This window comes from Podarcis muralis, chromosome 6 (assembly GCF_964188315.1).
Source record: "Podarcis muralis chromosome 6, rPodMur119.hap1.1, whole genome shotgun sequence".
NCBI lineage: Eukaryota > Metazoa > Chordata > Lepidosauria > Squamata > Lacertidae > Podarcis > Podarcis muralis.
Window position 1 is genome coordinate 81,882,288 of NC_135660.1, and position 22,262 is coordinate 81,904,549.

The 22,262-nt window shown below is 44.5% G+C and overlaps 1 long non-coding RNA gene across 1 annotated transcript in view; it reads right to left on the bottom strand.

Annotated features, from left to right (window-relative positions):
• LOC114597069 (uncharacterized) overlaps nucleotides 1-21,945 on the bottom strand; it is a 43,354-nt gene extending 21,409 nt beyond the window's left edge. Inside the window, exons 1-2 of the long non-coding RNA XR_003706693.2 lie at nucleotides 21,805-21,945; nucleotides 17-121 (exon numbers count right to left, since the gene is read on the bottom strand). This is a non-coding gene — a long non-coding RNA (uncharacterized LOC114597069). The remainder of the gene's footprint in view (nucleotides 1-16; nucleotides 122-21,804) is intronic.
• Nucleotides 21,946-22,262: the final 317 nt, after the last annotated feature.

The window sequence follows — 22,262 nt, forward strand, 5'->3', positions numbered from 1 at the left end:
AAAACGTGTGGCTTACCTTGCTCGACCTTCTCTTAGCTCTGCAGGTAAGAGCAGCCCAAGATGTGCAGCCGCTGTCACTGAGCAGATGTTCTCCAGCCTCTGAGCAGGCATCTCCTTATTGCTGCAAAATGAGGGGCGGTGCAAAGGATATTGAATGCTTCAGGATTCAAGCAACATAAGTAAATTCTACCTGTCTTGTTTCTACATACACTGACACACCTCTCTGTCCTCTATCTGGGCAAGTAAGAGGCACTTATCATTCAAAGAGAAAGCAAAGCACAGCCTGGTAGAAGCGTGGCCTACAGAGAGACCCGACCAGCCACATTTGGCCTTCAAGGCTGAAGTTTTCCGCCCCTTTATTTTGTGTTTATTATGTCTTCTCTTCACCGGTGATTCAATATTGCGTGACCGGGCGGTGACAGCCCCAGCCCCCAGGGATCATAAGGAAGGTATAAAGACTCTGACAATGTGTTATGGAATTAAAATTAGGCCACAACTTTATTAAACAGCTGGGGGGAACTGGGCTCATCAGGGTAAATAGGATATGGGGGTGCTCTGCGAGACGTAAGTGTAGGAGGCAGCCCAGCCCATATCCCGGCATGCAGGGTAGTTCACTGACAAACCTTTCAGTGTATAGCCAATGACATCCATATATATAACCCCTTTAAGAGGGGAACCCTGGAATCGCTGCCGCAGGGGGGTGAGTCACCACTTCACGCCCCCTCCCCCCATATAGGGAAGAAAGGACTAAAGGATTCCACCCAAGGCCATAACCGCCAAAGTTGTGGCAAATTGCTAGGGGGAAGACAAAACCTGCTAATGCAGGGAAATTTCTTCCCGGTCCTGCAACATCAACCAGTCAAAGACTGTAGCAGTACCCACTAAGCAGGAAAAAAAAGTTAACCTGCAAACAAGAAACATTAAACAAAGGGAGGGTAGGGAGGGTGAATCTCCAGAGCCGACTGCCTGGCTATTGTCGGCTCCACCCCCCTATTTATAAATGGGGCTGGCCCCACCTCCCAGCAAGAAACTTGATTGCTCAGGCTGAGCGTGAACCTCCAAAAATTAACACTGAGAGGCAAGCCAGCCCCTGTTTGCCAGTAAGCTCCCTGGGAACTGTAGCTCCACGCGTGATCCCACAAAGGGCACCCACAATGTAAAGTGTGTATGCTCATTGTCGCTTGGCTGAAATTGCTCATATGTAGAATTTTCCATAGGATCTGAGCTTTTCTCTTCATCTTAGCATAGCCATCCTGTCTGAGGCGACAGACACGAGCAATATCAGCAAACACCTCTCCTACTAAGCTGCCTCCTGTTTAGAGCGGAAATAAATATTTGCAGCACTTGAAATTCACCAGAGTACCCAGTTCTGCCATTTGCCTTCTGACTGGTTTTCAGTTAGCCCTTACAGGACCAGCTTTCAAGTGAACCTGTAAAACCTACCTCTTCAGTGTTGCTTTTTCCCAATAGTGTAAATCAGGTCCTCCCTTAAACCCTGTGTTGTGGGTGGGTACGATTGGATAGCCACAACACCCGATTGGTAGGTCCCTTGATGTAGGGTTTGATCAGGCCAATGGGACGCAGCCTAAACGGATCAAGGGACCTATATATACCTATGCACATGACCCAGAGCTTCCTCTTTCAGCCCGTGCATTCGGAACACCCACCCACCTCTCCCTACTTTTAGGGCTGTGCGCTTGACCTTGCTATGCCGTTGTGTGTCTTCTGTCATTGGGACAGGGGCATGGCATGAATTTCCCCACTTGGCTGATTGGCTGGTACCATTTGGGTTTCTCCTGCCATGTAGCAAATTGTCACAACTGGTAAGGTTACGGATAGGCTCTGGTTCAGGTGATAGGGATGGGAGAACACTCTTGCCATCCCTATGTGAAGGGTATTCTGTTAAAGGAATCCAGGGACTCAATGGTGTGATCAAACCTGTGAGGGGGTTGTGCCCGTGCCTAAGTCCAGGGGGGCATTTGGGTGGCGGAGATAGCCCATTCCCGGCTTTCCGCTTATCCGGGTGTTCACCCTTGGCTGACCTATGCTGGTGCCCTGCGTCAGTGCTATCTGCAACGGCGCAGGGAGCTAGTCGATTCAAAGCCTATGCAACCACTCACTTGCTGTAATCAATAAAGTTGTGGCCTAAATTGTGCCAAAAACCAAGCCAAGATCTGGGTCTTGTCTGGATTTATTTAAGGGGGAGGTTTAAAGGTCTGAACACACAAATAACTTTTCACGATTCACAGCAACTTTATTGCAGTAATGCACACACACACACACACACACACACACATACAAATATGTACAGTGCTTTTTCCCCCTGGGGGACGCGGGGGGACGTATACCCCTAAACAGTTTGTGAATCTTTGTACTTTTGTCCATTTACTGAATTTATTTTTCCCAATTTGAACTATAAAATGGTGATTTTCTTGAGTCAAAATGAGAGTACCCCTAAACATTTTTAAAGGGGGAAATAAAGAGCACTGAATATGTATATTGTATACATACTGCATCTTTGTATCCTTTCCTTTATTTATGTTGCTTTGTAAGGATGTGGCCCAGAAAAAAATGGCTTGTAAATACAGTGGTACCTCAGGTTAAGTACTTAATTCGTTCCAGAGGTCCGTTCTTAACCTGAAACTGTTCTTAACCTGAAGCACCACTTTAGCTAATGGGGCCTCCTGCTGCCGCTGCGCCGCGGAAGCACGATTTCTGTTCTCATCCTGAAGCAAAGTTCTTAACCCAAGGTACTTTTTCTGGGTTAGCGGAGTCTGTAACCTGAAGCGTATGTAACCTGAAGTGTCTGTAACCCGAGGTACCACTGTACTAACAACAGGCAATAATAACTATGACGGCAAAGACAAAACAGGGGGTGGGGGAGCATAGCAACTTTGCAAATACGTTCCAAAGTGTCAAAAATGCAAGATGTATTTTGGCACTCACGGAAGTAAACACACAATTAAGTAGGCTGCGTCAGCTCAGCCTTCGTGCAGAACATTTTTGAACAAGCCGTAAATGGGCAATTGATCTAAAACAAGTAACGTAATAGCAACACCCCCTGGAAAGCAATTGTGCTTTCAGGGTATCAGAAAACAACATCCTTTCCCCAGGAAAGCTTTTGCTCCCATCCTGTTTTGTAAGTAATGCGCATGGGTGAGTTCATCTTTAAAAGTCAGGATAAAGTTTTTGGCTAGGAGCTTTGTACCGGAGCAGGGAGGAGATGCTTTGCTAACATCAGCAAAGGATCTGTTGGGAATTCGGAGATGGTGCTGAAGAAAGCAAAACACATGCTCAGGCGGGACAATTTGTACTTCACAAACACTGAACAGCCAGCACATATTTGCTACGTGAACAGAAAAGGCACAGTTTGCTTACTACGAAAAAGTCCCTTCCGTTATTTTCAAACCCATCGCTATTTGGTATTTCAGGATCTGGATTTTGTTTCAGAAGCAGCAACAAAACACAGGAGCGGCCAAAAACATTCCAGTCAAGTCACAAATTACTAATAAGGAAATAAAAGGGCTTTGAAAGAATGACTCTAAAGGAAAAATATGTCTCGCTGATGCACTAATAGCTGCAACACTCGTTCAGAGGGAGACAGCTAGTTATAGCCTGGGCTGCGTGTATGTCATGATGGCTCTCAGAGTGGAGAGGAAAAACACACAAGTTGGTGGTGCTGAGTGCAGAATTCAGCTTCCATTTTTGTTTTTTTGTTTTAAATAACTTTCTAGCCCTTATGACTAAAAAGATATACCTGAAAATGTGTGATCGGAAAACCTTGATAGGCTCGTATGAGGGAATAGGTCTTTCAGATAGGTAAATAAGGTAAAGGCAAAGGACCTCTGGATGGTTAAGTCCAGTCAAAGGTGACTATGGGGTTGTTGCGCTCATCTTGCTTTCAGGTCGAGGGAACTGACATTTGTCCACAGACAGCTTTCTGGGTCATGTGGCCAGCATGACTAAACCGCTTCTGGTGCAAGGGGACACCGTGACGGAAACCAGAGCACATGGAAACACAGTTTACCTTCCCGCCGCAGCGGTACCTATTTATCTACTTGCAGTGGTGTGCTTTTAACCTGCTAGGTTGGAAGGAGCTGGGTCAGAGCAATGGGAGCTCACCCCATCACGAGAATTTGAACTGCCGACCTTCTGATCAGCAAGCCCAAGAGGCTCAGTGGTTTAGACCACAACGCCACCCGCATCCCCCTAGGGATGTAGCAATGCAGAACCTGTGCCATTTGCTTGCAATGTTGCATTAAATGCAAGCATGCCTTATAGTCCCAATTACTCACAATGGCGACACCACTGTAGATGGCTCAGGTCACAGATACCTGAAAGATCGCCTGCTCCCTTATCCACCTGCCGTGACTGAGGTCATCCAGTAATCCCTTTTGCACACCACCACAGTTCACTGAGATATGGTACGTGGCAACTTCATGAGACGACCTTCTCAGTAGTAGCACCCTGACGCTGGAATGTCTTTCTTTCTCCCATGTGACCAGCACCATGTAGTTACATTGTTGGGATATTGTTTGATTTTATATTAAGTTTTATTTAAATAACTTTTTTTGTATGTTGACATTGTTCCTCACATAGGGGGTATGTGAACACTGAAGAGTGGGTTACGAAATAAATAAATATTCAAAGTACTTCATATTGTGGTTCGAGGACCCGATCCCCGCGTAGTGGAATGAAAACACGAGGACACGTGATATAAGGTTAATGGGCAAGAAAAGGCCACAACTTTATTGATTACCGCAAGTGAAAAGGTATTGGCTTAGGCATTGGACCACACAGACTAGGGAAAAACATTTTGCAGTATATCTACACACAAACACACACACACACACACACAGACACACACACACACACACTGACCTATAAGAAATTATTTGCACCAGCAGGATAATCTAATTTATTCTGGATCTTTTCAAGGCTCCTGAAAATCAGCAGAAATCTGCTTCTTCTGAAACTGAATTCTTTGCTTTTCTCTTGGACTTTGTATTGGGGAAGGGCACAACAATAGTATTTACAGCAACAACTTGCCCACTCTTCTGCCACGCTGGGCAACAGATCCCTGCTTTTCAGGGGGTTGGACTAGATGAACCTTGTGGTCCCTTCCAACTCTACAGTTCTATGATTCTATGATCGACTGCGCACACTGGCCATGACCTTGATTTTTGGATACAGCGGAACTTCCAATTTTTGGATGGCAGCTATGCAATATCTTGAGGGAAGATTCTCAGGGAGTTTAATGGTACTGAAGTCTTTCTTCCTCAAATAAAAAAGTAATTATCCAACTGTTAAAAACCATTAAAAAAACCCATCTGCATTAAAAATCCCATGAACAATGATTAAACAAGGAAGTAGAAAAGGCTTGTTCACATAGATGAGCATCTGCATAAATTATGCATAGTACCCATGAGCCAGTAGTAAGAATCTAGCATACCCTTCTAGTCAGTGCAATCTATAACGTCTTCTGATAAGGGCTTCTGATGAGGCTGCCAGTGGAGATCAAAGTAAGAGAGAGGACAGATCTCTAGATTCCACCCCTTCACTGATGACAGATGCCTGAAACCTCACATATTTAGACCTTGCATGGGTGGAATCCCCCTCCCAAAAAATTGCAGGCACACACACACACACACACACACACACACCCAATTCAGATTGGGACCACAGTGGGTCCAAAGGGCTGACACCTCCCTTTCTCCCACAGCATGGTTCTGATCCAGATAAGGGTCTCTGTGCTATTTTTTGGATAACAATCCAGTAACATCACATCTTCTTTGGTCCTGAGAGTTGATTCACACAGCTGTTAGGTCAAAGACCTAAAAAATGTTATGCGGCAGTAAGGCTGACACAGGGGAGATTGCTTAATCCCATGTGGCCAGATTGGGATTGGGATCCAGAGTGGATCAAAATTTGATAGGATATGTTTTCGCATTGTATCCTGCAGTAGCTCTTCTTGAAGAAACAAGTACTCCACTATAAAGACTCTGTAAATAACAAAAGCCAGAATGTGTGCGTGCGTGCGTGTGTGTGTGTGTGTGTGTGTGTGTGTGCTGGAAATGATCTCAAACACATGCACCATCCTGTAGTATAATTTGAGGAATCATTTAGTAGATCATGGGAAACTGCTAAAATGACAAAGCTTATAAAGTATGCCTTCCGATGTCTTCTAAAGGTTCTACACTTACTTATCTCCTTGGCTCGGGGGTCACATAACTCCATGCCTTCTGACATTTCTCCCATGAAAATAGGGACATCCTACTATACCCTCCAACATTTATCCAGTGAAAATAGGGACCCCCTAAGGAAAAATGGGGCATTCTGGGATCAAATCAAAAACTGAAATTGCTTCTATAAATCTGGGACTGTCCCTGGAAAATAGGGGCACTTGGGGGGGATCTCCAAGGGTCCCTCAGAAAATTGCCCATGAGGAAATGTAGCCCACATGGGCTGAAAAGAGGTTATTCACTGAACAATTCAGAGGTCCAGTCATAAACATGGGAGGGATGGGACTACTGATTGTGTAAAATGTCCTTAAATTGGTGGCCCTTCCGCTGAATGTGCATCCCTTTGATTCTACCCAGATCCTTATTACCAAAAATCTGAAAAGCTAAGATTTATAAAGCAGTCCCTTCTCTCTCCGCCGCCACTCTGCATAGCGATTATTTTTTTAAGGAGCATGTGTGCTCTTTGAGAATGAGATGTTTGAGTATCAGAACATTTCAGCCAGCCTCCTCTGCTGGCAGAAGCTACAGCCGAAACTGGAGACCTCCCAGCCGCACAAGATTCCTTGCAGGAGGAGGAAGGGGGGTGGAGATTAGAAATAAAAAACAAATCCATACGTTGCCTGAGGGAGAAGGGGTAAATAAACAGAGGGAGCCCTGTTCTAAGATCTTTTGCTAGGCTGGGTTTCTCAGCAGCTAGCTGGTGTGTGTTGTGTTACCCAAATGCTGAACTAATTCCCTTTTTTGGTTCGGCACAAACCTTTTCTAGGAAACAAGAGTGGAGGGAGCATAAAAGCTCCAAAAATCAGACCTTTCGCTGTTTTTATAACCATTTTAGACAAAAGAATCCTTTTGTGCTAGAGAACAGCTTCGCAGCCACAAGACATCTCGGCCACAAGCAGGGTGGTGTAAGTGCGTGTTTAAAAGCAATTGCTGCTCCCAAATATTTTCCTTTCTCCCTCAGTGCCTCTTGGAACAAACAGGAGCTCTCTGGAGGGGCTTTCAGCGCCTGACCTCTTAAAAAAACCAAACCAGCTTCCAGTGTACTGTACTGTACTGATAATGGAAGACTCTAATATGGTGGCAGGCTGCATTCACCCAGCTTCAATCCCTTCCACCCCTAATTTTAAAAGGGCCGTGAATCACAGGGGACAGGGGACCTTTTCCAGTCCGATGGTACCTTATGGGGGGTGGGCAAGGCCAGAGTAAAAGTGGCCAGAGCAACAGATATAAATCTTCTCTATGTGCAGCAGTTAAGTTTCTGAGAAGGCCGAGAGGTCTCTTCCTACCACTGATATTACACTAAACTCACTATATAAATAAATGGAATGACCTGACTGAGAAGGTATCTAGCTTTGCCACCGTGTCTCCTCCATAGGGTGGGGCCTCATTCCCTGCCCCCCGCTGTCTCTCTTCTCCACCTCAATCTTCCTCAGTGTTACCCTCTTTCCCTTCCGTGCCCCAGCGGCCTCTGTTTCACTTCTCTCTGCCTCCTCTGTCTCACATCTCCCTCCCTTTCCTGTCCACCCTCATCCCCCTTTGAAGCTGCCACCACATCCTCCAGCATCCCTCTGCCTCCCCTAATCAGCTCCAGCTGTTCTTCTTGCCGGATCTCAGGCTGCTTCAAGAGCCAAAGGTGCATGCCTATCATATGACATCCAGGTACGCCACTCTTGGCTGTTCTAAGGGGCCTCAGTTACACAGATGCCGGGGCTGTGCTCAGAGGTGGTCCTCTACACGTGCCAACTATCCAAATTTTAATCAGGAAGCTCCATGCATTGGGTGCTTCAAAATTCTTCTTTAAAACCCAGCTGTTTACCCCAGGCCTATTGGATGCTTGAGAAGATAATCCTGTTCAGTTGTTGACTTGTTGTTTTAAAGGATGGCGTTTAAAATACAATGCATTTTTAAATTGCATTGGGTTCTTATCTTCCTTCAGATTATTTTGTTCATGCCATTTTGGTTTTATCATTTCTGTAAACCACCTATAATTCCTGTAATTTACATTGCTCTCTGGATCTTGTCCCCATGGACTTTGCAGGAACCAGGGGTATCAGCTATGCAGAAACAATATGCTAGCAGTATTCTAGGCATTTTATCATGATAAAATAAGAAATCAGGGCTGGACAGAAGTGGTTTATATTGGTTTATCTTTTATCCTTTTTACAACCCGAGGTGAAAATGTTAAGTCACTTTCCATTCCCAAGTCAGCTCTCTTATCCATCTCCATACCTGGTTGTCCTCTACTTCTGGAAAACAAAAAATGAAATAAAAATGCACACCTGCATGTGAAAATGGGATAAAACAGACTTTCTGCCCAGAGTTGCCAGCCAGCCAGTATTTTACCGGTTCGGTCATCAGAGCCACGTTTTATTGGATAGACTCCAAATTCTTCTAGGCTTCTCCTGTGACCCACCAGATTCTAATAAAGGTAAAGGTAAAGGTACCCCTGCCCGTACGGGCCAGTCTTGCCAGACTCTAGGGTTGTGCGCTCATCTCACTCTATAGGCCAGGAGCCAGCGCTGTCCGCAGACACTTCCGGGTCATGTGGCCAGCGTGACATCGCTGCTCTGGCGAGCCAGCGCAGCACACGGAACGCCGTTTACCTTCCCGCTGGTAAGCGGTCCCTATTTATCTACTTGCACCCGGGGGTGCTTTCGAACTGCTAGGTTGGCAGGCGCCGGGACCGAACGACGGGAGCGCACCCCGCCACCAGATTCTAATAACTACCCATAACCTACTAAGTTGTGCTTTTAGGCTCTGTTCCACATCCCCATTCAAAAAGCTGACGAACCCTCATTCATGGCTCATCATTCATGGCACTTCCTGCTTCATCCCTGCCCATGCTCACGTTGACCAGGTTTGGAGCGGGGTGCAGCTGTAGTTGGCAAATATGTGCTACAAACAGACACAAACACACACGTGTGTCACAGAAGCAGCAGCAGCAGAAAGCAACTGGCTTTGTGGCACAGCTTCCACTGCCAGGATTACGAGACATGGCAATGCTACTGTGCTGGAAGCCTGATCACATGGATTAAGCATTAACTGTCTATACTTTGTGCCAAGAGCAAGCACTGTTCTGTAGCAAAGCACTGGCAGGATCATCCTGCTTTATTGTCCATATTGCAGCTTGACTGGTACAAGAACAGCACCATTTGTGCCTGGCCCGTTCAGCCTCATCAGCACTGGGTGCTTTGTGCCATTGCTATGATCAGAGACAATAATTCCCTGGTATGGTATAACACTGACCCAACGATAAAATAGGCACAACCCAAAAGCATTTGCTGTGGTTTCTTTTCCTATACCTCACATTAACCGGAACAGCATTCTCAACAAAGCTCGAAACAAACCTTATTTAAGCAGAGGAGGAGAACTAGACTTGTGACAGCCCAGAAAAATGGGGGAGGAAATCAGGACAGAGAAGGGTGGCCTCATGTCCTCCTTTATAGAGGACAGTCCTCTTTTTCAAGGTGTCTTCTATCTGAAGCGCTGTTCATAGTACAAGTCCAGTTCAAAGGTAAGAAAGAAGCTGTAAGAAAGTTGATCAGAGGCCTTGAAGTTGCCCATCTGCAGTTGACACTCCGAAACAGGCATGACTGCAGTGCCAGGTGAAGAGATGGGCCCAATTTAAGGCCAGGGAGTGGACCCAAGTGAAGACTCCAGTTGCGTTTCCCCCCGAGCCTCACCCCGCCTGTGACATCAGTCTACTGCCTGACCATGATTGGTCAATTCCACAAACGGGCAAATTCAAACTTCTGTGGTTGGGATATTTCTCCCACCAGCCATTAGGACCTTCACAAGGGAGTCGTAGCTGCCCTCCATGCTCAGGTGAGCAGGATACATGCGCACTATTTGAACAATTCACCCAGGTTGCCAAATAGAGTTGCAGTTTTGCTTTCCCCCATCCCCGTTTAAACAGCTCTGCCTTTAAACAGCTGCCTGGCTATACAGAAATTAAATTTAGCAAATGAAGCTTATCTTGGCATGGGGGTAAGTGTTACAAAGAGCTTAGCTGCAAAGCATCTCGGTGTCTGGGTTGTTGTGAAAAATTGCAGGATCTGGGCTTTGAATAAAATGCGAGAACTGCACTGTCAGACTACCTCTTGGCGCATGCCCTAAGCTATTATAGGGGAGAAGCAGGCATGGCCTGAGGAGCACAAAAAACTTTGCTTTCCAATCCATCTGGAGCCATAATTAGATAGGCCTTGCACCAGCTATGGCTGGGGATGCCATGCATGTGATTTCAAAACATAACGATCTGCTTAAAGCAGATCTGTAATTCATCACACAAGATCTTAGTATCAAAATCATTCTCCTCCCCAGATCTGTTTTATTTGAATTTCTGCAGCTTGCTTTTATTATGGCTGGCGGACTTGACTTTGAAGTAGTGTTATGCCTCTCCACTCGGCAAGACCCATCACCCTGCTGTTCCAAGATGAAGACAGCATTCCAGAAATTCATGCTCAGCAGATGCAGATACCCATTCTACAATTAACCTGACCTTATCACAAATAAGCACTTCTGCTTTTCTGGACAACGTCTTGTGAGAAGGCAAAAATCAAACCTAGCTGTCCTGATAAAGCCACAGAAGGCTTTTCACTGGGAGTGTTTGAAACCTTTCGATGGATTTTAGAAAATAATTTCCGCCTTCTACAAAAGCAAATAGCTCAATGCTGTTTGATCCGTTGGTTTAGTAGATGCATTTATTGCTTCACAAAAGGGAAAAGAGTCCCAAAGCGATTTACAATAGAAGTGAAGTACAAAATTATGTAATAAAATATCCATAAAACAATACAAAACAAAAAAGTGGTTGTCCAAAGTCATCAGAAGTCAGAACACCCACTCCACCCTGCATAACAACAATATCCAACATAATTGTTGAGCATCACATGTACACTGGGCTTAATGGCACATGGTTTCCATTCTGAGCAGAGTTATGTGAATAAGGGGGGGGGATAAGAACATAAGATGAGCCAATGACCCATCAGGGGTTGCGGCGCTCATCTCGTTTTATTGGCCGAGGGAGCCGATGTACAGCTTCTGGGCCATGTGGCCAGCATGACTAAGCCGCTTCTGGTGAACCAGAGCAGCGCACGGAAACGCCGTTTACCTTCCCGCCGGAGTGGTACCTATTTATCTACTTGCACTTTGACATGCTTTCGAACTGCTAGGTTGGCAGGAGCAGGGACCGAGCAACGGGAGCTCACCCCATAGCAGGTATTCGAACCGCCAACCTTCTGATTGGCAAGTCCTAGGCTCTGTGGTTTAGCCCACAGCACCTATACTTCCCTTCAGCCAAGGATCATAGGACAGTACAAAATAAAAGGACAATATAAAAACACAACATACATACCATAATAACCAACGAAAACAATAACCACCACATTTTAAAAGGCCATAGATTGTTTAATTAGCCAAAAGCCTGGGAGAAGAGGAAGGTTTTTGCCAGGCACCTAAAGATATGTAATGAAGGCACCAGGCGAGAGCCAGTGTGGTGTAGTGGTTAAGAGCGGTAGACTCGTAATCTGGTGAACCGGGTTCGCATCCCCGCTCCTCCACATGCAGCTGCTGGACTACCTTGGGCTAGTCACACTTCTTTGAAGTCTCTTAGCCCCACTCAACTCACAGAGTGTTTGTTGTGGGGGAGGAAGGGAAAGGAGATTGTTCGCCGCTTTGAGACTCCTTTGGGTAGTGATTAAGCGGGATATCAAATCCAAACTCTTCTTCTTCCCTGGGGAGAGACCTTCTAGCATGTAGAAAACATTGCAGATGGGGCTACTGCAAATGTTCGTGCTGCTCCCGCCCCCCTCAAAAAAAGGGGGGCTCTCATGTGAACAGGTGGATGAAATAATGTCAGCAAATTTCAAGATACAGTTGGATCAGAGATACCTTTAAGTTCAATGGCAATTTTCATCGGTTATTTAAAATCTCACATTCAAAGCCCCTTGGTAGAAAATGCCTTGATAGCTTCATGAATATTTGTGGCAACCCAGTATCTGTTTCTTACCACAGAAGAGTGGTTATGTTCAAAACATTTACATTGATAAACTTTTTAACTTTTCAAACGTTTTAAATGACTGTTGTTAATTTTTCTTAGAAATAATTTCTGCAAACCGGCTTTGAGGGTTTGGTTTTGTTTTTTAATTTTTTTACAATCAAGCGGTGTATAAATTTTGTGAAGTAAATAACTGGGCCAACTTTTTATAAATATCTCTGAGAATAGGGTGAGCTCAGGAGGAGTTTCATTAACTGATGTTTGGTGCTCTCTTGGTCAGATGCATGAAGTGTTATTCTCAGTAGGGAAGTGTGCTGATACAGAGTGCTAACACCTATGAGACATAGGCTGGATCTAGACACATCAAAAAAACGTTTCAGGAAAACACATTGTAAACCTCATAATGGGAAATCACATTGCCAAAAGACAGAACTCCGCAGCACCATCTAACGTCACAGTGTTATAATGCATTTAAAACATTATTTTATTTATTTCTTACTAATGGAACTGAGTACCAAGGTGCAGACATCATCAAACTCGGCCCTCCAGATGTTTTGGGATTGCAATTCCCATCATCCCTGACCACTGGTCCTGTTAGCTAGGGATTATGGGAGTTGTAGTCCCAAAACATCTGGAGGGCTGAGTTTGGGGATGCCTGCCACAGTGAAACATTCACAGGAGCAGACACTGGTAGCAAGACTGGGTGGTATTCAGCTAAGTTTTACTCAGAGGAGATGCACTGAAATGAATGGAATTAAACATAGTCATGTTAATTCATTTCATTGGAGCTACTCTGAGTAAGAGTTTTACTTTTGAAGAATCAAAAGTGCACTCAGTAAGGCAGCAACAGCTCTCTGTGTACAACCCCTGAACAGGAGATTCTGCTCTCAAAACTCTGATGGATAGTGGCTGGTTTTAGCTTCAACCGGGTGGCTTTCGGCTTTTAAAAAATGTGTATTGATTTGATTACATTTTTCTTGCGTTTTACCCTTGTTTTGTATTTGAAATATCTGTGTGCCGCCTATTTTATGAGGTGACTAATAAATCTAAATAGCAAACAAACTGCTTTGAGGACCTGACAGTTGAGAAATGGGGCATAAATCTAATAAAGAAATACACAAATGCAGAGAACGTCAGCAATCAATACTGCTTGCTAGGTCACATGTTTGCAGCCAACACTATGTTTATTCTCTGTTTTGGGTTATTTGGCTTTATTGAATGTTAGTGTTGCATTTGACAGAATTATATGGGCTTTTTAAAATACTTTTGGGTAGTTTTAAAGTCCTTAATTGTACATTGTCCAGAGAACCTGGGTTATGGCGCAACTTAACGTAACAAATACAGTCGATGAATAAATTCCTTTTGACGGGCATCTTCTGCTGTCTACAGAAACAAACAACCTAACGCCATTCACATTCATATATCCATCATTTTCTGTCACAAGGCCAAAATGCTTTCCACAGATGTAGTTCCTTTGGAAGAGGCCATTACACACACACCCTTCCCCTTTCACTCCAGCCTTCAGGGATCTAACAGTTGCCTAATGCTAACCTCATCCATCAGAAATTTAAGAAGCCCTGCCTAGCTGAAGGGCAATTCTATTGAACAATGCTGCCAAATCTTAACAGCACTTTGCTGTTTCGGGTGCTATTTTATCACGTGCCTTGCATGTTCTTTTGACAGAAATTAGACTTTGGTCTGTCCTCCAGATTTGACCATTTTTACCCTTCAGTTCTTCTATCAAGTACGTTAGACGTAGATGGTTAATGTTTCTGCCAAATTAGAATATTCAATGTATTTTTCTTTCTTTCTTTTGTACCGGCATTTAGAGGCCAACTAATTCAGGGTCACTGGCTTCTTTCTTAACACCTTCCGAGCCACTTTCCTTTGGACTCCGTTGCCACAAATCTTCCCTCAGAACTGAGTGGAAGGAGATTAATCAAATTTGACAGCAGTAGTTCTCTTCTGTGCCCCTACAAAAACCAGCAGGGAGAGTGGGGAGGATTGTCTGAAAAATACTAGAGAGAAGTATTTGTTAATTCATTCTGAAGTTATTATGTGATTAACTTTCCCGCTGCAAATGGTGAGATTCAGGAGATATTTAATTAGGGCTGGATCATGTGCTTCATCTCCTGACTTATTCCAATAAATGCAATTTTAGTGCCCTGATCTATGAGCTCAAAGCTCTCAGGGGAAGCCTAGTGGTGCTCAGTTAAGAGTTCAAAGCACCCAGAACACCTGAAAGCTCTTTGAGAGTTCCTATGGTTCTACCAAATGAATAAGATATCATCTCTGTCTGGCTCCAAGTGAAGCATCACATGAGGAGGAGGAGTTTGGATTTGATATCCCGCCTTTCACTCCCTTTAAGGAGTCTCAAAGTGGTTAACATTCTCCTTTCCCTTCCCCCCCCCCACAACAAACACTCTGTGAGGTGAGTGGGGCTGAGAGACTTCAAAGAAGTGTGACTAGCCCAAGGTCACCCAGCAGCTGCATGTGGAGGAGCGGAGACGCGAAGCCAGTTCCCCAGATTACGAGACTACCGCTCTTAACCACTACACCACACTGGCTCTCTAAGAGAGTGGCAAGACTGTGTTCTTCAATCAGGATGGTCCTGAATTCGGTTCTGGAAGACCTTTCTCACAAGGATAGTGTCAGAGCTTCGTTGTCCTCTGAGCCTGTTTGCAGTGTGTGATACCTGAGTCATGGGCTCATATCAGTTAGCCCAATTTTGCTCATACACTCAATAAGGGCACCATAACCAACACCAGCTCTTCAATTAGGATATATGATAAAAGGTAAAGGTACCCCTGCCCGTACGGGCCAGTCTTGACAGACTCTAGGGTTGTGCGCCCATCTCACTCAAGAGGCCGGGGGTCAGCGCTGTACGCAGACACTTCCGGGTCACATGGCCAGCGTGGCATCGCTGCTCTGGCGAGCCAGAGCCGCACACAGAAACGCCGTTTACCTTCCCGCCAGTAAGCGGTCCCTATTTATCTACTTGCACCCGGGGGTGCTTTCGAACTGCTAGGTTGGCAGGCGCTGGAACCGAGCAATGGGAGCGCACCCCGCCACGGGGATTCGAACCGCCGACCTTTCGATTGGCAAGCCCTAGGCACTGATGCTTTTACCCACAGCGCTACCCGCGTCCCTAGGATATAGGATAGCCATCTTCAAATACCTAAAAGGCAGTCACATGGAAGATGGAGCAAGCTTGTTTTCTCCTGCTCTGGAGGCTAGGATCCAAACCAATGGATTCAAGTTACAAGGAAGGAGATTCCAAATAAACATCAGGAAGAACTTTCTGACAGTAAGAGCTGCTTGACAGTGGAACTGACTCCCTTATAAGGTTGTGGCGTCTCCTTCATTGGAGGTTTTTAAGCAGTGGTTGGATGGCCACCTGTCCTGGATGCTGAGGCATCACACACCTACTTCCCAAGCTAACAAGCCCCACCTGGGCTATTTTACTATTCAGGTCAACTTTGCAAGGCTTAATTCCATTGCAGAATTTTAAATACCCGTCATCATCTTTGGCTTCACTGAATTTTGTTTATAACACTCTTCCATTTTCTTCTAGTCGTGAGGGTGGGGGATGGGGAGGAACCTCACAAGTGGAGTAGCCTAGGGCCCCTCTTCATCTAAATCCAGCCCTGGTCGCTCCCTTCTGCACAATTTTCAGCTTGTCAGTATCCTTCATAAATTATGGTGCCAGAACTGGACACAGTTCTTCATGTGTGGTCTAAGCAAGGCAGAATAGAATGGGACTATTACATCCCTTCTGTAGATGCAGTCTAGAATAGCATTAGCTTTCCCCACCCTGCTCCATCACACTGTTGACTCATGTTAGGCTTGTTGTCCACTAAGATACAAAGACCTCCTATTCTCACACACACTTGAGTGCCAGTGGTGGGCAGCTGGAACCCGCCATTTTAAATTGCTTGCCGTACTCCCAGAGAGCATTGTGGGCAATCCCAATGGCAGGCGGTATTCAGCTTCACACCGCATATCGTACTGTCTGCTGTCGCTGCAATCCTTTGTACATCACTCTGAGTTATGTTTAAGAGATGAAGCCGTATAGAAATTAAATAATCAAATCAAATTCACAGCGCTACTGCCGCTCGCCACTGCCACCTGCTGTCAGAAAGCTCACTAATGCAGGAAGAAGCCCACCCGACAACACTTTGTCAGGGGCAAGGCTCGCACCTGGTGCCATCCCTGACAGAGCAACCATGATGACACGAGCTCCTTTTATGTTTTAAGCTGCAGCTCTTCCCACTTCCATTAGCCGGCTAGACTGAATTCAAAGACTCCGGTTGTTTTTTTTTAAAAAGCCAAGCTGAATGCAAAAGTGAGGGGAGGGCGAGAGATGGAAGGAGGGGAGCATATTCTGCCTGTCGCTATTTCATCTCAATAGCATATTAAGGAAGCTTGGTGTGTATGTCATGTTGAGAAGTTTATTTATCTGAGCTGTTGATCTGTGTCTCCGACAGATCACAAGTACGGGCCCATGTAATGTGGCAGTTACTATGGAAACATCTCATTTATTGGGGGGGGGGGGACCAACAGGGTAACTCACGTAAAAGGCCCAATTAGTGACAGGGGTTGGTGAGACTGCTAAAACGGCCCCCTTTAACCAGGGGTATCAGTGAACATGGAGCCTCGCGTCTGTCAGTTTGTTTCTTAAATGTACCATGTTCAACATCAGCATATGCTGAGCGTACACTAAGCAATATCTCCATTTCCCGTGGGCTTTTCTCTCTCTTTCAAACGAGACGCAGATCTGATTTACCAACGCATGCACTTCATGGGAGTTTTTATCAGCTGGTTGCTCAGCTTGGTTAATAATAGCCTATCCCTATTCCTCAGACAAACCTAGACAGCATCTTAAAAAGCAGAGACATCACCTTGCCAACAAAGGTCCGTATAGTTAAAGCTATGGTTTTCCCAGTAGTGATGTATGGAAGTGAGAGCTGGACCATCAAGAAGGCTGATCGCCAAAGAATTGATGCTTTTGAATTATGGTGCTGAAGGAGACTCTTGAGAGTCCCATGGACTGCAAGAAGATCAAACCTATCCATTCTGAAGGAAATCAGCCCTGAGTGCTCACTGGAAGGACAGATCCTGAAGCTGAGGCTCCAATACTTTGGCCACCTCATGAGAAGAGAAGACTCCCTGGAAAAGTCCTTGATGTTGGGAAAGATCACACAAGGAGGAGGGGACGACAGAGGACGAGATGGTTGGATGGTGTTCTTCAAGCTACCAGCCTGAGTTTGATCAAACTGTGGGAGGCAGTGGAAGACAGAAGTATTTATAATAATATAAACACCTTGGCATTATCAGCACCACGCTCTAACCTACTGAGCAATCCAGGCTAGCGGGTATTTTTAAAACAGTTTTTTTAAAAAAATCTGACCTACTCCTGCTTTTTTTTTTTTTACCTGTTTGGTCTTCTAATGCTACCGTCAAAAGTCGTATTTAATCTTCAAAGCTATGATGGTGAGATTTTATATGCCATCCATCTGCCAGGTTTTTGAACTTCTACTCATTACTTATTTTATCCATTTAATGGCTGTTTGCATTTTGTGTATCGGAAGCCACCTTGTGAGAGTATTTGCCCTGAAAGGTATCCTAAGAATGCTTTAATTAATGAAAAATGATAACATGTTTGATAATTAAATAATTTCAACAAATATCATTTAATTAATAAAATAAATTAATACTGTTGCTTCCAGTGACCTCATTGTAGTAACTTCAGTTCTTCCTTATATCTGTGTGACATTTCCTTCTCCCTCTCTTTTTGAAATTAATAATAATAATATGTTTATTAATCATTGGCAAAATCAAATCAAAACCTAAGGTTGTATGGAGCCTTCCCAGGCAAGTTCACTAGTCTTCAGTTGTAACTCCTCAGATATTTTACCTGAAGAAGAAGCTGGAAATAAATCACTTTAGGTGACATTTTGGGGGGCAAGTGTAATTTTCTCCTAAATGTACCCTTCTAGGCAGTATTTTTAGCACTGCATTCAAGAGATTGTCAGGTGATACCTGATATTAGAGTGAATGACGCTTCCTATTGTAAGGGAAACTCACTACTTCTTATCGCATGATCAATATCAAGTTACTGACATCAAAGGGAAACAAGAGGGCATATCCACTTTTGATTCCCCCTTTCTCTGCCAATTCTATAGTCTGGCTTTGTAGCACCTTCTTCCACATCCACATCTGTTTTTGAAGACACTATGCAACTATACAATATTCATCTAATAAATATGTATGTGGGGGTTTATTGCTTAATAATTGTAAGGTTAATAGTCACGGTGAATACCTATATTTAATACGTCAATGAGGCTGCAAAAATGCCAAGGTGACTAGCTTTAGCACGTATCCATTCTGCTTGTGGTTCTACAAATATGAGCCCTGTCATAAATGCTTTCAAACTGAGATCAGTATTGATTCAGGTCCATGGGAAAAGCAGAGGGCTGTGACAGCTTAAAATGACGCACGCCGAGAGAATTATTTGCCGGAATTTGATGAAAAGTGGTAAATTTACATGTGGCATGACCTGACGTACTAATCCTTAACACTCAGGGCAAGTATAACATCAGGCGATTAGCCAGAGGTGTGCTTTTTTAAATACAGTTTTGTACTTGATGTTGAAAAATCCAAATCTCCCTTTATGAAATCCGCACTATTCGTTATGAGGACAGTACCTCCCATGCTTCTGGGTGTTGAGGTGACACGCACTATTTTTCTGAACTAAAATAGGAGCCACATTTGAATCTTATCTTCTCATAGAAATAGTCTGGATTCAAGACCAGTGTGTGTGTGTGTGTGTGTGTGTGTGTGTGTACATAGATGGTCTGGCAAAAGCTTGCTGACGACAAGCAGACATAGCCAGGGGTGGATCTACACGCATGTTTTTAACGTTAAGAAAGGGTCAAAGAAGGGCTGTGGTAACGTGGAGGGATAAATGGCGCATTGTTTTTAACGTTCTTAATGTGTTATTAAAACGTCACACCAGAGGGCTCTGCAGAGGAACCAGCAGCATTTTGACAGAAATAAACCAACAACGAAGTAAGAAAAACGATTTAAATTACATGTATGCCCTGTGACATTCTAGAACAATATATCTAATATTGTTCTAATAATATTAAACAGGTCAGTGGTGTAGATCCAGTCTAGAGCAGTATACATGCAGGGGTACAGTGATTTTGGGGGGGAGGGGGACGCAGGAATACGCATACCCCTAAACATTTTGTAAATCTAATGGGAGAAGAAACTAATTTTTTAAAAAAATGTTAGTTTCTTCTCTAGCACGGTGAATCATTAGTTCCATTGCTACCCCTGATGGCGGCCTCATTTGCTTTCCCGGTGTAATGCATGTTCTTTGTACTTTTGTCCATTTACTGTATTTATTTTTCCCGATTTGAACTATGAAATGGTGATTTTCTTGGGTCAAAAGGAGAGTAGAGTGGTACCTCGGGTTACAAACACTTTGGGTTACAGACTTCGCTAACCCGGAAGTAGTACCTCGGGTTAAGAACTTTACCTCAGGATGAGAACAAAAATCGTAGCGGCGCGGCGGCAGCAGGAGGCCCCATTAGCTAAAGTGGTACCTCAGGTTAAGAACGGTTTCAGCTTAAGAATGGACGAATTAAGTTCTTAACCCAAGGTACCACTGTACCCCTAAACATTTTTTAGGGGGGAATCATTGCAGGGTTGTATGGGATGTTAGGGGGAGGGGGAGTACCTTTGGTGGGGGACACATCATGCTCTTTCTGGGGCAGTTTGTCCACCTTTGGTCCCCACCCTGCACTCAGCTCTCACCTGCGGCCCCAAGGTAAGCTGTCAGCATGCGACAGCAGCCACACCCTGGGAACAGCTACGACTGGCTGGGTTCACATATTAGGAAAAGATCTGGGATCAGAGGTGTGGGCTGTATGCTACTTCATAGGTGTAACGGCAGAGTGTGAGAGTGAGGGACAAAAGATATGTGTGTGTGCATCTCTGGAAAGAAGATAAAAGTTCCTACCAGAGAAGAATGGCAGATGAAGTTGATGGATTATGCTGAAATGGCTAAAATGACCAGAAGAATTAGCTATCAGGAGGACCAAAATTTTAATAAGGAATGGGGAGGAATTATAACTTATCTTAAAGATCATTGTAAACAGCTGAAATCATTAGTAGGATTGGAATATCACTTGTAGTTTAAGGGTGAATTCTAGACACAATGGAGATGTAAAAGATTTGGATCATCATAAATGAGAGTGCCTGATCACCTCATCTCTCTCCTGAGAAATTTTTATGTGGGACAAGAAACTACAGTTAGAACTGGATATGGAATAACTGATTGGTTCAAAATTGGGAAAGGCTGTATCCCTGCTTATTTAACTTATATACAGAATTCATCATGTGAAAGGCTGGACTGGATGAATCCCAAGCCAGAGTTAAGATTGCCTGAAGAAATATCAACATGCTGATGACACAACCTTGATGGCAGAAAGTGAGGAGGAATTAAAGAACCTTTTAATGAGGGTGAAAGAGGAGGGCCCAAATTATGGTCTGAAGCTCAACATCAAAAAAAACTAAGTTCATGGCCACTGGTCTCATCACCTCCTGGCAAATAGAAAGGGAAGAAATGGAGGCAGTGAGAGATTTTACTTTCTTGGGCTGCATGATCACTGCAGATGGTGACAGCAGTCACAAAATTAAAAGACGCCGGCTTCTTGGGAGAAAAGCAATGACAAACCTAGACAGCATCTTAAAAAGCAGAGACACCACCTTGCCAACAAAGGCCTGTATAGTCAAAGCTATGGTTTTCCCAAGTAGTGATGTATGGAAGTGAGAGCTGGACCATAAAGAAGGCTGATCGCTGAAGAATTGATGTTTTTGAATTATGGTGCTGGAGGAGACTCTTGAGAGTCCCATGGACTGCAATAAGATCAAACCTATCCATTTTTAAAGAAATCAGCCCTGAGTGCTCACTGGAAGGACAGATTGTGAAGCTGAGGCTCCAATACTTTGGCCACCTCATGAGAAGAGAAGACTCCCTGGAAAAGACCCTGATGTTGGGAAAGATGGAGGGCACAAGGAGAAGGGGATGGCAGAGGGCGAGATGGTTGGGCAGTGTTCTTGAAGCTACCAACATGAGTTTGACCAAACTGCGGGAGGCAGTGGAGGACAGGAGTGCCTGGCGTGCTCTGGTCCATGGGGTCACGAAGAGTCGGACATGACTAAACTAAACAACAACAACAAAAGATGTAGGATGAAATGATCAATAATAGGACCCACAAAGGGGAGGATGGAAGTCCAGGAGATTCCTTGGAATCTTGTTTTGATGATTTATGTTTAATACACCTTTGTAAAATTTTAATACTGTATGAAAGACCAAATAAATAAAGTGTGTGTGTGTGTGTGTGTGTGTGTGTGTGTGTGTGTGTGTGTGTGTGTGTAACCTATATGACATTAGTCAGTATGCATCATTCCTTTATACTCTATTTTCATCCAGTCCAATGAGAAGGATACCTTTCGGACAGCATTCTTTTAATCTCAAGCAGAAGAGCACAAACTCACCTCTGATTCACATCTCCAGAGCAGTAGAGCTTTTGTCAGTGAGTCGTACAGTCAGGTCCTGCATTTGTTGTCAGATACATATGTTGCCCTCAGAACCAGATGGTGGGCGTGCATATGGCTGTAGCTGTAATGACAAGAAGGGCCTCAAGCCTGCTGCTTTTAAACCTGCCTTGGCAGCAAGAATAGACGCAGCCACGGTCCCACTGCTGCGACAGGCCAATCAGGAGCATTGGGGGCCGTGGTTTGTGCAATCAGTCAATGATGCCTGCAAATTGCTTTTGTATATAGGAAGCCATTTGGATGAAAGATCTCTAGGAATGTGAGGTTCTCGCCATTGCTGGTGTTGCCAAAGAAAAGCCAAAGGCATCTCTTGCTCCTCTTCCAGAAGAGGGGGGAAGGGAGGGAACACAAGCACTTGAGAGAAGTTCCCAAATTGCCTCCCACTTGTAAACTTCCAG